General features: G+C 40.7%; 1 protein-coding gene across 5 annotated transcripts in view; it reads left to right on the top strand.

Annotated features, from left to right (window-relative positions):
- magi2b (membrane associated guanylate kinase, WW and PDZ domain containing 2b) overlaps positions 1 to 17,553 on the top strand; it is a 194,455-nt gene that overhangs the window by 62,786 nt on the left and 114,116 nt on the right. The gene's annotated exons all lie outside the window — the stretch shown is intronic.

Genomic DNA, 17,553 nt, shown 5'->3' with positions numbered 1-17,553 from the left:
ATAATGATTGATCAATTACTTTAATAGTTATTAGTTCCAGCTTTACTTTACGGGATTTACTTGTGGCTAAGACAAGAAAGCATGGCACAGGAGAAAGATTTAATTTACACTTGACTGCCAGGTCTGCTGTGCAAATATGGTTACATTTTAATAACACAAATACAGAGCAGAAAAATATAAATAGAACCATTTTTACCACTTTCTATAAAAAGCACCGTACTGTTAAATTAAATGTTTTACTGTTCAATTACTAGAGCCATTCACATTTACAGCATTTAGCAGACGCTTTCATACAAATGGACTTACAACTGGGATTGTGCAATTTAAGAGCCTAACACTGGCAACCTGGCAGTGGTGGGACTTGAATCAGCAAATTTCCCATTCTCATAGTCCAGTACCTAAACCACTGAGCTACCACTGCCCTTCTTTTATAAACCATTTACATTAAGTTAAAAGTAGTTTTGGTTTGATTCTTTACCTCAAATGACATCATTTTATATAAAATCTACATCTTTTAAAGTTTTATGTTATATTGTTTTAATTCAATAAACTATTAATCTTTTACATACAAATGTTTTCTTCAGACAAAAACAAATGTTGTTATCATTCTTATAGGGATGTAACGATACACTCTACCCACGATGCGATACGATTCACGATACTGGGTTCACCATACAATTCTTTCCAGATTTTTTAAAACAAAGTGAAATTGAAGACAAAGCTTCCTTTTATTAAAAAACAAAAGGCCGCTCAGGTGGCACAGCAGTAAAAACACACGCTGGAGCCAGAGCTCTCGAATACATTGTATCGAATCTCAGTTCTGCCTGCCGGCTAAAGCTGAGCGGCCACATGAACAACGATTGGTCTGTTGTTTAGATGGGCGGGCCTAAGCCGGATGGGGTCTCTCTCTCTCATGACTGGTGCAATTACGACCTCTGCTGGCTGATTGATGGCGCTGAGAGCAAATCCAACATTATATAAATAAATGAATAATACAAATAAAGAAAGTATCCTCACATAAATACATTTGGCTGGAAAATCCCCTACCTGGCAACTTTGTGAAGTGCCGTCAACCAGGCGAGGTGAATAGCGCCAGTGCCCTCTGCTGTTTAAAGTGAATATTGATTCATCTTAAATGAATAACCGATTCAAATCGTGGCACATGTGCACTAATTTTTAACTGTCTTGTGGTGCATCGTTACATCCCTACATTCTTATCATTTTAGGGAGGAAAAAAGCTTTCAGACGAGGACATCCAAATCACTTACTGTATTCTAGTCCGGTCCGAATCAGAGAAGTGATTTCCCATCCTGCCCATCTTGCTAAATGACTTGAGGATGGCAAACTTCATTTAATGCCTAATGAAGCGTATTGTGGAGCTCTCGGGTGGTTCAGCGGCCTGTTTGTCTAACCCACTACTGGTGAGATCCGTGTTCCAGTCTCAGCAGGTGATGTCGGCTGACTGGACGTCTACAAATACGTGACTGGCTACATCTGATGGATTGGCACTTGAGTCAAGTGTTTCAAGGAAAAGCGGATCCATCAGAAACTTAACCTGGATACAGCAGGGGTAAAACTTGAAGAAATTGATCCATAGTGATAGAAGTTGCCTGATTCTCAGGAATTATTAGATATTTTTAATTGGCAGGTTCAAATCTGGAGTAATACGTCCGTTTTCAACATTTTTTTCATTTCATTTTGTCTCAACTACTTAAATGTGGTCAAATCTGTGACAGTTTCAGTTTCACCGGGAAACATTGGGTGCAAGGTAGAAATACACTGGACTAAGTGCCAGTCCATCTGAGAGTTTCCCTTCTGATAGCCAATCATGTCTGGGTAGACCCCTGGCCAACCAATAACACCGCTAAGATTTATTTTCGGATCTACTAGCGTAATAGACCACTGTGCTGCCCGAGCACCCAAGTTTAAGTTTTATTAGTATGAAGTTACATTTTCCCAGGAAATGTGCTATGTAGAGTAGATGTAAGTATTATGAAAAGAGTGAAATACCAATGTAAAGCAGAAATCACTGAAAAATCCTTATAATCCACCTTAAACTGTGAATTAAAAATTTCCACATTTTTATATTTTGGTTAGAAACAGTGAGGGTTAGAGGAGTAGTAATTGGTCGTGTCTGAAAGACTGAGAGAGAGAGAGATTATAGTCTGGATTTAGCGCCATCTGATTTCCACCTTTTTGGACGCTCAAAGAAGCTTTAAGGGGAAGAAGATTTTATGTGATGATGATGTGAAAGCAGTGCTGCATCAGCAAATCTTTGGGGGAGGATAATAAAAATCAAATCTCACAAAATTGTGGTTGCATAAATATGCACATCCTTTAACTAATACTTTGTTGTTCAGTCTTTTTGGGTAGGAGTCTGTCAGCATGGCACATCTTGACTTGGCAGGCTTTGCCCACTCTTCATTGCAAAAACATCTGAATCTGTCAGACTGTGAGGGCATTTCCTGTGCACAGCCCTCTTCAGGTCATTCCACAGATTTTCTAATAGATTCAGGACGGTGGAAAAGTTTCTGCACTTTTATATTTTGGTTGGAAACGGCGAGGGCAGAATGAGGAGCAGTAATTGGTCGTGTCTGAGAGACTGAGAGAGAGAGCTTACAGTCAGGATTTAGCGCCATCTGATTTCCACCTTTTAGGACGCTCAAAGAAGCTTGAGGGGGAAGAAGATTTTCATGCGATGATGATGTGAAAGCAGCAGTGCATCAGTGGCTACGCACTCAACCAAATAGTTTTTTTTGCTGATGGCATTAAAAAGTTGGTATGACGCTGGAAAAATTCATTGGAAAGAAGCTATGTAGAAAAGTTATGTCACTTCTTTTTGAAATTCTTATTCAATAAAACATCGTATTGGAGAACGAGAACATACAGTAAAATATTTACACTGGCGCCAGTGAATTCAACTGCATCGTTCTTTAAATAGCTGAACATCGTGGCTGTACATCGTGCCCTGTTCATTACTTTCCCTGCAGTCAGCATTTGAATTGCAGATCTTGTGGCAATTGATCACTTGTCCGTGATTACGTACGCTGTACATGTATACAGTGGAAATAAAAAGTCTACACACCCCTGTAAAAATGCCAACAGAGATGAATCATTTTAAATCTTACAATAATGTGGTTGCATAAATATGAACATCTATAAACTAATACTTTGTTTCTCAGTCTTTTTGGTTAGGAGTCTGTCAGCATGGCACATCTTGACTTGGCAGGCTTTGCCCACTCTTCCTCTTCCATTCTGAATCTGTCAGACTGTGAGGGCATTTCCTGTGCACAGCCCTCTTCAGGTCATCCCACACATTTTCAATGGGATCCAAGTCAAAACTTGTTTGTTAATGTGCAGGTTTGCTTTGGGCTATTGTCGAACTATAAGGTGAAACCCCTCTTCAGCTTTATAGCAGAGACCTGACGGTTTTGTAACAATGTTGACTAATATTTGGAACAGGTTGCTATTCCCTCCACCTTTACTAAAGCCCCAGTTTCAGCAGAAGAAAAAAAGGCCAAAAGCATAAATAATGCTACCACCACCATGCTTCACTGTGGGTATGGTGTTCTTCTGGTGTTTTTGCGCCAGATATACATTTTGGAATTATGGCCAAAAAGTTCAACCTTGCACTCATCAGACCATAAGACATATTTTACATGTTTTTAGCAGAACTGATGTAGGTCTTTCCAAAATGTTACTGGCTTGGATGTTTTTCTTGCCAGTCTACCACACAGCCTAAACATATGAAGAATACAGGATCAGGAATAATCGTCACATGTAGTAAACAACCAGTACCTGCCAGAAATTCCTGCAGCTCCTATAATGTTGCTGTATCTTGACAGCCTCCTGGACCAGTTTTCTTTTTGTCTTTTTTAAATTAATTTTGGAAGAACGTCCAGTTCTTGGTAATGTCACTGTGTTATTCACTTGTTGATGACCATCACTGTGTTCCATGGTATGTGTAATGCCTTGGACATTTTTTGTACTTTTACTCTGAATGATACCTTTCAAAAGTAGAATCCTTTGAATGCTGTGCGGACCACAGCTTTTACTGTAAGATGTAAGTAAATGTTAGAAAAAGCTTACTAGAAAAGCTGAACTGAATATGGGGTTAATTAGAGTCACTTTAATTGATACCAGGTACTGACTAGTATTTATTTTATGCATTTTCTCCCCATTTTCCTCCCGATTTAGCACACTCAATTTGTCTTCTGCTGCTGAGGGACACCCAATTGCATTCGAGGAGAGCACGTTGCTGTACACGCCTTTTCTCCTCTTCTTGCCCCTGCACTCTGCACAGGGGTCTCTTCTGCCCATCAGGGTCCTTACAAAGCGTATGAAGATCCCAACCACACATAGTCCGGCTCCCACCCTGCAGATACGATGGCCAATTAATATCTGCTGCAGGCACTGCCAGTTATGCCTGCCAGATGGCGCCCAGTCGACCGGTGGCAACCGAGTTTTGAACCGAGGAGATCAGAATCTCGGCACTGGTGTGCTAGCGGAATATCCTGCTGCACCAACTGGGTGCCCTGACTAGTATTTTGGACATCACAGCCACCTTCCACATTTTTTAAATTTTGTTTATGCATTTTCTCCCCCTTTTCTCCCTTTAAGCACGTCCAATTGCCCGATTGTGTCATGCTTCCTGTCCATCAATGCCGATCCCTGCTTTGATTGAGGAGAACGAAGCTAACCCACGCCCCCTCCTTTGTTTATTCCCCTCTAAACAATTTCAGCTTGTTATTCAGTTGAATTGCACAAATTATAGGTCCCATTAAAGCTGGAAATCGATCTGAAATGATTTATCTTGATCTGATCTTTTTACATCATGAAAACCTTCCATTTTACCAGGTTTGTGTAGACTTTTTAACCACTGTATGTACTTTCACCATTACATATAAAGACCTGTAATTACTGTCATTACTCACCTGGCTGTATCTGTGATGCATATTCGCTTTAATAAAAACCTTTATTCATGTAGTCCTTTGTCATCATTTCATTCAGCTTTCACTTAAACGCTTTAAAGTGAATTTGGTATCATTAAAAGAAATAGCAGGAAATTATCTTGCATTGACCAACAAACTACCATTTTATTTTTCAATTTTTTTATATCCTGTCATTCGGTCTAAAAGTGGAATTTCTCCGTAACTGTTAACTTAAAATATTATAATTGAATATCTGGTTTAAGTGGTGGGCTTCACAGGTACTAAACTGGTCTCACACAGGTACTTTTAAATACTAGCCACATATGAACATATATTCATAAATATGAATATGTAACAAATGTGCAGTATTTATTACATTATTTACACTGATCAGCCATAACATTAAAACAACCTCTTTGTTTCTACACTCACTGTCCATTTTATCAGCTCCACTTACCATATAGAAGCATTTTGTAGGTCTACAATTACTGACTTAGCCTGCTTTCACCCTGTTCTTCAATGGTCAGGACCCCCACAGGACCACCACAGATCAGGTATTATTTGGGTGGTGGATCATTCTCAGCACTGCAGTGACAATGACATGGTGGTGATGTGTTAGTGTGTGTTGTGCTGGTATGAGTGGATCAGACACAGCAGTGCTGCTGGAGTTTTTAAATACCGTGTCCACTCACTGTTCACTCTATTAGACACTCCTACCTAGTTGGGCCACCTTGTAGATGTGAAGTCAGAGACGATCGCTCATCTATTGCTGCTGTTTGAGTTGGTCATCTTTGAGACCTTTATCAGTGGTAACAGGACGCTGCTCACGGGGCGCTGTTGGCTGGATATTTTTGGTTGGTGGACTATTCTCAGTCCAGCAGGGACAGTGAGGGGTTTACAGCATTGCTGTGTCTTATCCACTCACAACACACAAACACACCACCACCATGTCAGTGTCACTGCAGTGCTGAGAATGACCGACCACCCAAATGTGGTGGTCCTGTGGGGGTCCTGAACATTGAAGAACAGCATGAAAGGGGGCTAAGAAAGCTTGCAGAGAAACAGATGGACTACAGTCAGTAATTGTAGAACTACAAAGTGCTTCTATATGGTAAGTGGAGATGATAAAATGTACAGTGAGTGTAGAAACAAGGAGGTGGTTTTAATGTTATGTCTGATCAGTGTATTATAGTTCATGTAACGCTAACCTTTAAAATTTATTTGTTGTCTGTTTTACCACACTTTATCCTATTCAGGGTCAAAATGAGTCCAGTTCACTGGGCAAAAGGCAGGAAACACCCTGGACAGGTCGCCAGTCCATCACACGGCATATGACAGGATATAAAAAATAGGAAAAGCTAAATTGGTAGTTTGTTGGCCAATGCAAAATAAATCCCTTCTATTTCTTTTTTAATGAAACCATTTTTTAATGAGGCAAAACTGCTGCCCACTGAGCCACCGTGCCACCTGTTTTAAAATACAGACACATTAAATAAGCATACAGTTACACTGAATCAGTTATTCATTTAAGATGAATCAATATTCACTTTAAACAGCAGGGGGGACTGGCACTATTCACTTCGCCTGGTTGACGGCACTTCACAAAGTTGCCAGGTAGGAGATTTTCCAGCCAAATTTATTTATGTGAGGATACATTTTTTTTTTAATAATAAGCATTATTTGGCATAGTTTGTACGTACCTCAGAAATAAAAGGGCATTAATTATTTAGATAAATAAAAGATAAGCACAAATACAGATTTTTTTTTTTTTAAAGAGAAATAATAAAAGGAAACATCATAATTTGTCTTCAATTTCATTTTGTTTAAAAAAACAAAAATCGTTACATCCCTGTATCGTTACATCCCTATTTGTTACTCTTTGTGAGCTTTAAATATTGCCGTTGTTTGGGCAAACCCAAATACTGAATTCTAATATGGCTAACAATATCATGTGAATGATAGCAAAGATTTTCCGGCTTTCCCCGTACCGTAGTCCCACTTATCTCTTTAGCAGCGTGAAGTACAGTGGACATTGTACTGATGATTAAGTGCCCGTCTGTATTTAATGTGCCAGCCTGAATCATGTTTGATGCGTGTATAATACTCACGTCTACCACTTCCACTTGTAAAGGGGGCACTTTTCTCTGTTTAGCTGATGTAAGTGCCCCCTGATGTACTCGGAAGCTCCAGTCGTGTGACTGACAGCAGCTAATTTTCAGGGAGGAAGCGGCTTATGCATTTAAATGTCTGTACTGTTGGGGTTCTTGTTTGCTAACGTCCTTGATTAGGTGTTTAAATTATGCCAGTGTAAGATCCTGCCAGCGTACTGTTTACTGTTATGTGCCACTCATTTCTTTTCTCTGTTTGAAGAAAGTTGGCTCCACTTCATACTTTATAATTAGTGTTTAAAAAGATTTGCTAAATCAAAGATCCGGGGGGTTCTTTCTGTGTGCCACACTTCACTTGTAAGCTTAATCTTAAAGAAGCAATCTAACATGGCATTTAAATGGCATGTTATTTAGATGAGCTATTTGATAAGTGATTGTCTGTGTCAGGTTTGGACACTAGCAGCAGTGAACTGTGTGTTTCTTTCATTAAAAAAGTTGGAAGGATCTGATTAATTTTGTCTTTTTATCCTTGTAAAACTGTCGTTCACTATACCATTATTTGTGTTTTGTTTTGTCACTTTCAATTCATTTCAGGATTTAACTTAGTTAACGGTTTGTTCATGTGTACAGAGTAGCTGAAAGCATCCTTTTAGTTAGCCATTGTGCTAACAGCGTGGATAACCTGTCCGCTTCTTTGTGTTTGCTAAAGTTCTGTAGCACTTTATATTATATTAGCTCAAAAATATTTTATGTTTAAGCTGGTGGGTGGCACGGTGGCTCATTGGGTAGCACTGTTGCCTCACAGCAAGAAGGTCCTGGGTTTGATTTCCAAGTGGGGCAGTCCGGGTCTTTTCTGTGTGGAGTTTGTTCTCCCCGTGTCTGTGTAGGTTTCCTCCGGGAGCTTTGGTTTCCTCCCACAGTCCAAATACATGCAAGTGAGGTAAACTGGAGATACACAATTGTCCATGATTGTGTTTGATGTTAAAAAGACTTGAACAGATGAATCTTGCGTTACCAGTAACTACCTGTCCTACCATAAAAGTAACCAAAGTGTAAAACATGGCGTTCAAATCCTAATAAATAAATAAGGAATCGGGACGTTTTTTATGCTCAGCTTTGTTTATTTTCTTTGTCATAAATCGAAAAAAACACTGAAACTAAACAGTCACATTATTTAAATCCAGTATATAATCTGTCAGACTCTGTAGGCAGGGGTGCCACCAGGAATTATGCACCCCATGAAGGGATATCTCTTTGGGCACCACCACCCCAGACTATGCCCCCATTCCAACTGTGTGAAGACATGCATGCAACATTGTGCATACAGTAGAATTTACTGTGTAATACAGGACTGATAGCTTTCGGACTTCATAGTTTAAATGTAACATTATTCTTTCTCTCTCATCTTTGTTTCCTTACATTCCATTGTTGTTCTCCAGATTTGTCTTTAATATGAGATTTATGCTCCACTTCTGACTCACAGTTCACTGCTAGCAATATTTGAAATATTTTATAAGCCAGACAGCCTCTGTAGTAATCCCCTCTCCACCTCAAACCAGGTGTGAAGAGTACCATGAAGAAGCTGTCTTTAACTCCTTGCCATCTAGCAAATTGGCCACCGTGTCTGCTGGGTGAGAAAATGACCGGACTAAGTAGGCAGGGTCTTCAAACGCTGTGCAAGGACCCTGGTTAACAGATAGAGGCGCTGTGTCTGCACTGTGTTTATTGTATTGTTTTGCACTTGTGTTCTGTGTTGCACCATGGTCCTGAAGGAACGTTGTTTCATTTCAGTATGTACTTGTATGTAGCTGAAATGACAATAAAGCCTCCCTTGAACTCTTGAACGCTTTGCTCAAGTTTTGTAGAACTGATTTTTTGATATAAATAATGATTTATGTTTGAGATTAGTGGGATCAAAGATACATCACGATTCTTTTATGCTCAGCCTGGCACTGTGGCTGTTCACCTTAATCTCAAATCTCAAACATACAAACTAAAATGTCTCGTCATTTAGATCTGGCGTGCGATTTCTTCATCTACGACGGACTCATGATGCTATCAGCCAGCTGTGAATTAGTCAGCTGTGTCTTCATTTCCTGGATCACTGACATCACAAAGATCTGATCACCTGTGTTGTCTTTTTTGCTTTTTTACTCTGTCGGTTGTTCTTTGCTTGGCCACCTTGAAAACATTTTTGAACTACTAAAGCAGATTTCAAATTAGTTATAGGTGGAGATGTAATGATGCACAACAAGACAGTTAAAAATCAGTGCACATGTGCCACGATTAGAATCGGTTATTCATTTAAGATGAATCAATATTAACTTTATACAGCAGAGGGCAATGGCACTATTCACTTCGCCTGGTTGACGGCACTTCACAAAGTTGCCAGGTAGGGGATTTTCCAGCCAAATTTTGTGAGGATACTTTCTTTATTTGTATTATTCATTTATTTATATAATGTTTTATATATATATATATATATATAAAAAATTTTTTACACAATAAGCATTATTTGGCATGGTTTGTACCTACCTCAGAAATAAAAGGTCATTCATTATTTAGATAAATAAAAGATAAGCACAAATACAGTATTTTGTCAAAATTTGTCAAAATGTTCATTTTGTTTAAAAAAATTGTGAACCCAGTATCGGGAATCGTATCGCATCATGGGTAGAGTGTATCGTTACATCCCTAGTTATAGGTCTGTTCATGTGTACAGTAAAGTCCAGACTGTCCTCTAGTTACCTGCTGGCCTGCTGATAGTGATATTCTGCCACCTACTATGTTTTTCCTTTGTAATACAGAGTAACCTTGATTTAACACTAAGGTTCCCAAAAGTGCTAAACATGCACGTATAATAAACAGTAAAACAACGTAAATAGATATGTAAATATGTAATGTAAAAGCTGTAAATAAATAGTAAAATTAGTGTACTGTACTACAGGGGAGAAACACGGTTTTCCACTTTCTTAATAAGTTCTAACTTTTCAGCAATACCTAGATGCACCCTATTTCACTTACCACTTTTCTTGTTTTTCAAAGCCATAACTAAGCACTAGAACTAAAATTAAGCATAAAAAACTAAGAAAAAGTGGAGAACAAAGCGAGCCTTCCAGGAAAATAAAGCCTATCACTCATGTAAACAGAGAGACGTAAGCCGCCTAGTAGACAATTACTGAACTACTGGTGTTGATATGCTTCTTGTGGGAATTTAAAGCAATTGGACCAGGCCCAGGTGGCATAGCGGGATATTTCACTAGCACCCCTGCGCCGAGCTTCTGAATTCCTCAGTTCGAAATTTCGCATTGCCACCTGTCGGCTGGGCGCCATCTAGCGGGCATAATTGGCAGTGCCTGCAGCAGACACTAATTGGCCACCATGTCTGCTAGGGCGGGACACCGGACTAGGAAAAAAAAAAAAACAATCAGACCGGACGTTCAGTTTTCCAGATTTTGTCCGTTAAATCCGAAATCCGTTAAATGGAGGTCCATTAAATCAGGGTTCATCTGTATTTGTACGTGTAGTTAGGGCTGTCGCGGTGAAAGAATTTCCCCTTGCGATATTCAGCCCGTCTCAATATTGCGGTATGCGGTATTTTTTTTGTTTTTGAAAATTACTTAATTGATCTGGATTTTAGAGCTATATAAACAAGCTTTATTGTTAGGCTATGATTCGGTATATTATTGCTTTATAATGACAAAGATGAGACAGCTTTAAGACCAATGAAATGCGTGTTTATTGTTAAATACAGAACAGAGCAGGGATGCGTGTCTTTTCTCTATTAAAAAAAGGTTTAAATTAAGCTTCTAGCCTAGGCTAGATGTACACTGTGAAACGAAAGAAAAAGTGTTTAGGCTAAAAACGCTAATCTAATCAAAATATGGTAAAAAAAAAAAAAATAGAATAAAGTCTGTAAGACCTTAAACCTGCATTATCATGCGCGCTAGAAGAACCAACATGTTCACCTGATGTGGTTTAGAGAGGATCTGAGTGGGGGAGTGATGTTTCCGACGTTACCGATGTTGCAGTAATACACAGAGCAGAGCAAATCTAGCCTGGTTATCGCGCCACTATTAACTATCTATTTAGTAGGAATAATTAACATAATATATACTAAATTTTAAGTTATTATTCGTTTCAATACATTTTTATTCAACGAAAAAATACATTTAAATCATTCCAGCAAGCCAGCAAGAGAATATTTGCAGGCTGCAATGCCATATTAACCGTCATTAAGTGTTTTAGTACACCAAGGCTGTTTGAATATAGTCTAAATTACAAGTATTTATTGAGTGTGAACTCAATTTAATCATTAATAAACTTGCCTATAATTCCTGTTGCCATTGTTTACATTTTAAAACACAAACTCTGACACTCAGCAGCAACGCATGAGAACAGGTTGCGGGAAAATGACGCTCTTAGCTCATTTTCATTATGATTTCATTTAACATTTATTACGCCCGAATGTAAGCGTATAAAACAAAATGGACCCTGCAAAAAAAAAAAAAAAAAAAAAAAAAAAAAAAAGAGAAGGAAGAAAGAAAAAACGTGAATATCGCGGTGATGCGGTTGCTTGGCATGCCCTGCGGTTGGCTGGTCTATACCGCGATATTTCAAAATTGTGGTCAGCGCGACCGCCCTACGTGTAGTTAAGATTATTTTTCGATTTTTCCCAAAAAAAGTGGTTCTTATGCTTGACTGTGCACGGTGGCAACTGTTTAGACTTCAGTCTAACAGTACATTCACAGACAAGGCTTGGGTAAAGTTTAGGAAGTCAGTAAGGTTTAAGTGTGCAGGCTGTTCTGTCTCAGCTGAAGTGTGCTTGGCAGGGCTTAGTCAGCTTACATTTTCACTGGGTGACAGAACGAAACTATTTAATGGCCTTTTGATCCAACTAGGTCCTGTCTTCTACACTCTAAAATTCACCCCCATGTATAAGTGACCCTATATACATGTATATATACTGTGGGCAAGCAAGCACTGAAGTGTCACAAAAGAGAAATGAAGACCCAGAAACTCAGGCAGCGTTCTAATTCAGATTTAGTGCACTATATGCATTAAAAAAGCAGAGATTAGAAGTCGTGCAGTAATACGCTTGGAAACGGAAGCAGTCAGTTCCAGTATTTGCTGAGTGAAGATTTAAGAGGTTTTGTTTGATATGAAAAGGATTTTGTTAGAAATGTTGTTACTTGTTGTACATTTTACTTTATCTCTGAGCTCCAGAGTTCTTTTCACACTGCTAATATGTCAGATGAAGAATATTTGGGACAAATCCACAAAACACATCTTCGATAAATCACAGCATGATGATTCCGAACCTCGGCTTACCAGAATCTTACCAGAAGGCTGATAGAGCTCATCCACATTGGTACATTAATAGTCCAAAAAAGTGTATATATATATACAGTGGGGCCAAAAAGTACTTAGTCAGCCACTGATTGTGCAGGTTCTCCTACTTAGAAAGATGAGAGAGGTCTGTAATTTTCATCATAGGTACACTTCAACTATGAGAGACAAAATGAGAAAAATAAATCCAGGAAATCACATTGTAGGATTTTTAAAGAATTTATTTGTAAATTATGGTGGAAAATAAGTATTTGGTCATTAACAAAAGTTCAATAAATACTTTGTAACATAACCTTTGTTGGCAATGACAGAGGTCAAACGTTTCCTGTAAGTCTTCACCAGGTTTGCACACACTGTAGCTGGTATTTTGGCCCATTCCTCCATGCAGATCTCCTCTAGAGCAGTGATGTTTTGGGGCTGTCGCTGGGCAACACGGACTCCACAAATTTTCTATGGGGTTGAGGTCTGGAGACTGGCTAGGCCACTCCAGGACCTTGAAATGCTTTTTACGGAGCCACTCCTTCGTTGCCCGAGCGGTGTGTTTGGGATCATTGTCATGCTGGAAGACCCAGCCACGTTCCATCTTCAATGCTCTCACTGATGGAAGGAGGTTTTGGCTTAAAATCTCACGATACATGGCCCCGTTCATTCTTCCCTTAACACGGATCAGTCGTCCTGTCCCCTTTGCAGAAAAACAGCCCCAAAGCATGATGTTTCCACCCCCATGCTTCACAGTAGGTATGGTGTTTACTCAGCATTCTTCTTCCTCCAAACACGACGAATTGAGTTTTTACCAAAAAGTTCCATTATGGTTTCATCTGACTACATGATATTCTCCCAATCCTCTTCTGGATCATCCATAAGCTCTCTGGCAAACTTCAGACGGGCCTGGACATGTACTGGCTTAAGCAGGGGGACACGCCTGGCACTGCAGGATTTGAGTCCCTCTTGGCTTAGTGTGTTACTGATGGTAGCCTTTGTTACTTTGGTCCCAGCTCTCTGCAGGTCATTCATCAGGTCCCTCCGTGTAGTTCTGGGATTTTTGCTCACCGTTCTCATGATCATTTTGACCCCACGGGATCGAGGGAGATTATCAATGGTCTTGTATGTCTTCCATTTTCTTACAATTGCTCCCACAGTTGATTTATTCACACCAACCTGCTTGCCTATTGTAGATTCACTCTTCCCAGCCTGGTGCAGGTCTACAATTTTCTTCCTGGTGTTCTTCGACAGCTCTTTGGTCTTGGCCATGGTTGACTGTTTGAGGCTGTGGACAGGTGTCTTTTATACAGATAACGATGTCAAACCGGTGCCATTAATACAGGTAATGAGTGGAGGACAGAAGAGCTTCTTAAAGAATAAGTTACAGGTCTGTGAGAGCCAGAAATCTTGCTTGTTTGTTATTGACCAAATACTTATTTTCCACCATAATTTACAAATAAATTCTTTAAAAATCCTACAATGTGATTTCCTGGATTTTTTTTTCTCATTTTGTCTCTCATAGTTGAAGTGTACCTATGATGAAAATTACAGACCTCTCGCATCTTTCTAAGTAGGAGAACTTGCACAATCAGTGGCTGACTAAATACTTTTTGGCCCCACTGTACATACACCGATCAGCCATAACATTGAAACCACCTCCTTGTTTCTACACTCACTGTCCATTTTATCAGCTCCACTTACCATATAGAAGCACTTTCTAGTTCTACAATTACTGACTGTAGTCCATCTGTTTCTCTACATACTTTGTTACCACCCTTTCATGCTGTTCTTCAATAGTCAGGACCCCCCACAGGACCACCACAGAGCCGGTATTATTTAGGTGGTGGATGATTCTCAGCACTGCAGTGACTGACAGCGTGGTGGTGTGTTAGTGTGTGTTGTGCTGGTATGAGTGGATCAGACACAGCAGCGCTGCTGGAGTATTTAAATACTGCGTTCACTCACTGTCCACTCTATTAGACATACGCAACAAACTGTGATGCACTGTGTATTCTGACACCTTTCTATCAGAACCAGCATTAACTTCTTCAGCATTTTGAGCTACAGTAGCTCATCTGTTGGATCGGACCACACGGGCCAGCCTTCACTCCCCACGTGCATCAATGAGCCTTGGCCGCCCTGTCGCCGGTTTACCACTGTTCCTTCCTTGGACCACTTTTGATAGATATGTATCCCAGCTTGTTTGGAAGCTGGGGTTAAAACTCATGGTCAGTCATTGTACGACGCCCCTGGAGCAGACAGGGTTGAGGGCCTTGCTCAAGGGCCCAACAGTGGCTGCATAGCAGAGCCAGGATTTAAATTAACAATCTTCTGATTCACAGCCCAAAGCTCAACCCACTCAGCTACATTTGTTTGAGTATTACAAATCATAGATTCTTCTTTTTATTGCGTTTTACAAATCGTCCCAACTTTTTCGGAAATGTAGTTTGTACATCTTTCTTACCATCCTTCCACAGTGCAGAAGCATTTGTCATGATCCTACGTTCATGCTCCAGCTCGCTCTGCAGGTTGTTTGCCTAATTCGGGCATTTGCGATTCAGCAGGCAGCGCGGTGCAAAGCTTCAAGGTTGACGTGACCGTGGATTAGACAGGGAATACTGCTCCCCCTCCGTCATTGAGTGTCAGCACAGAACTGAACACGATTACAGGTAAATTCTAGCCCTCCAGACATCCCGAGTCTTTCTAACAGCATCGGCGGTACGTGGCAAGGGCAGCAATTCAGCGTCAGCCGTCACCTAACTTCAGCTCGCAAACCTCCAGGTCTGCTGCTGAAGGAGTCAGTTAAAGTATTAACGCACAGTAATCTAGCGCTGAGATTTCTTTCCTCAAGGACTTGAACCACTTCCCCTTTCAGCTCTGCTCCCAGCATGCCTGAGCCTGATAATTACAAGCTGCAGGAATAAGGCTGGATCAGAAACAGAACTGATTTGCAGCTTTTGTGGATTAGATTGTAAAGATGATTACAGGAAAATAATCATCTTTGGGGATATCACAATTTACTGCAATTATAATTCGATGTGCTGTGATGCAATTATACAATGATTTAGTATCATTGTGGGTCTGTCCAAAAAACCTAGTGTTCTCTTTACATGGACGCATTTTACGTCATCCTATGCTCCCGAGAAGAAGGTTGTCCGAAATCATAGATACCTTTAAATGCTGTCTACTAGACACTCTGTAGACACTCAATGCTGTCTGACTAGACACTCAGGTGGCGCAGCGGGTAAAGTACGCTAGCTCACCAGAGTTGGGGTTTCGAATACATCGTATCGAATCCCAGCTCTGCCTTTCCGACTGGGCTGGGTGGCTGTATGAACAACGATTGGCTGTTGTTCAGGGTTAGGGGTAAAAAGTCGGATCATAGGTCCTTATAACGAGTGCGACTGCGGCCCCTGCTGGCTGACTGATGGCGCCTGCACAGGGCTGAGGAATAATGCTGATGGGATGTGGCCCTCCGTACACAGTGCTCGTCAAGTGTATGTACTCGACTCGTGCAGGTGAAAAATGCAGTCTGTACTGACTGTGCTTACCGGAGGGGGCGCAAGTCAGTTCAGAGGAGTCGTCAGTCAGCGGTGAAGGGTCGAATCAGTATAGAGGATGCATTCAGGGTAATTGGACACGACTAGACTGGGGGATAAAAATTGGGGGAAAAAAGAGGGGAAAAAATATAAATAAATAAAAAATGCTGCCTACTAAGGTACCTTATTTCGAAGTGATAATCTGAATAATGAGGGAGCATCCAATGCTTCCTTAGTGGTGAAGGCAATCCCAGCATTCTGTGCAGCACAAGTTTTCTCGCCAAAGATTTCAAATATGGCGGACAAATGCGGAGCAACCAACAGAGTTATTTTCAAATGTAAATCAATTCTCATTCATTTTTATTTTGCTTAAAGGTGCACGAGTGTCATTTATTTGCAAATTTGGGCTTGTCAGTGACAATTTAACCGTTTTCAGTACACGGAGGGAGATGTTAGCTGGCATGCTAGTGGGTTGTGCCACCTCAGTGCATTGGTTTGAATGGCCTGATGCTAACTCTGTTAGCTTAGTAAGCGAACACAGCGTTGATGTGTCGGAATAAACTGCCCTATAAGTTCAATGTCTTATTAGAATCCTCTCTACTTAGGCAGCTGCCCAGGTAGGCAGTAGGCAGCAAGGCAGCTCTCTAGGTTTTCAGACAGACCCTGTATCTGCAGCTGGAATCAAACCTTTAATTGTCACATATACATCTACATGTGTACAGTACAATAAAAATTTTTGCTGCATATTCTCGCTGGTTTGGAAGCTGGGGTCAGAACTCAGGGTCAGTCGTTGTAAGGCGTCTCTAGAGCTGAGAGGGTTTAGGGCCTTGCTCAAGTCCAACAGTGGCTCCAGGGCAAAGCTGAGATTCAAACCCACAATCTTCCAACTGACAGCCCGAACCTCTACCCACTAGGCTAGCACTGTCCCTTGGAAGTAACATGTTTGCCATACAAGTTTTGGGACTTCAGTCATCTCTGCAACTGTTTTTGCACATTTACAGCATTTAGCAGACGCCACTCTCCAAAGCCATGTACAGTTGAAATCAATCACACTGCAAGCAATAGAGGGTTTAGGGCCTTGCTCAAGGGGCCAACATCAGCTGTCTGGCAGTGGTGGGGATCAATCCAGCAATCTTCTGATCACTAGTCCATTTAAACACTTTAAACCATTAAGCAAATACTGGTGTTTGTTCTGTGGCTGAAAAATTAAACGCCCATTGTAATCAGGGTTGCGGGAGGTGTTGGAGCCTATCCCAGCTCTCAGTGGGCGCAAGGCACACACAAACACCCTAGTAAGGGTGCCAGTCCATCGCAGGGCACACACACAAACACATTCACACCTTAAAACACACACACGGGCAATTAAGTAATTCCAGTTAAACTCACTTGCATGTCTTTGGACTGTGCGAGGAAACCAGAGCACCCAGAGGAAACTGATGCAGACACGGGGGGGGACATGCAAACTCAACACAGAAAGGACCCGGACCACTATACCTGGGAATCGAAGCCAGGACCTTCTTGCTGTGAGGCGACAGTGCTACCCACCGAGCCACCGTGCAGTCCAAAACCCCCAACTTCTTACTTGAACTTGTAAAATGCAAGATAGACAATATGTCCAAAAGTATGTGGACATTGGACATCTGA

This window comes from Trichomycterus rosablanca, chromosome 8 (genome assembly GCF_030014385.1).
Source record: "Trichomycterus rosablanca isolate fTriRos1 chromosome 8, fTriRos1.hap1, whole genome shotgun sequence".
NCBI lineage: Eukaryota > Metazoa > Chordata > Actinopteri > Siluriformes > Trichomycteridae > Trichomycterus > Trichomycterus rosablanca.
Note: the sequence above shows the minus strand (reverse complement) of the source record. Positions and strands in the feature narration are given on the sequence as shown.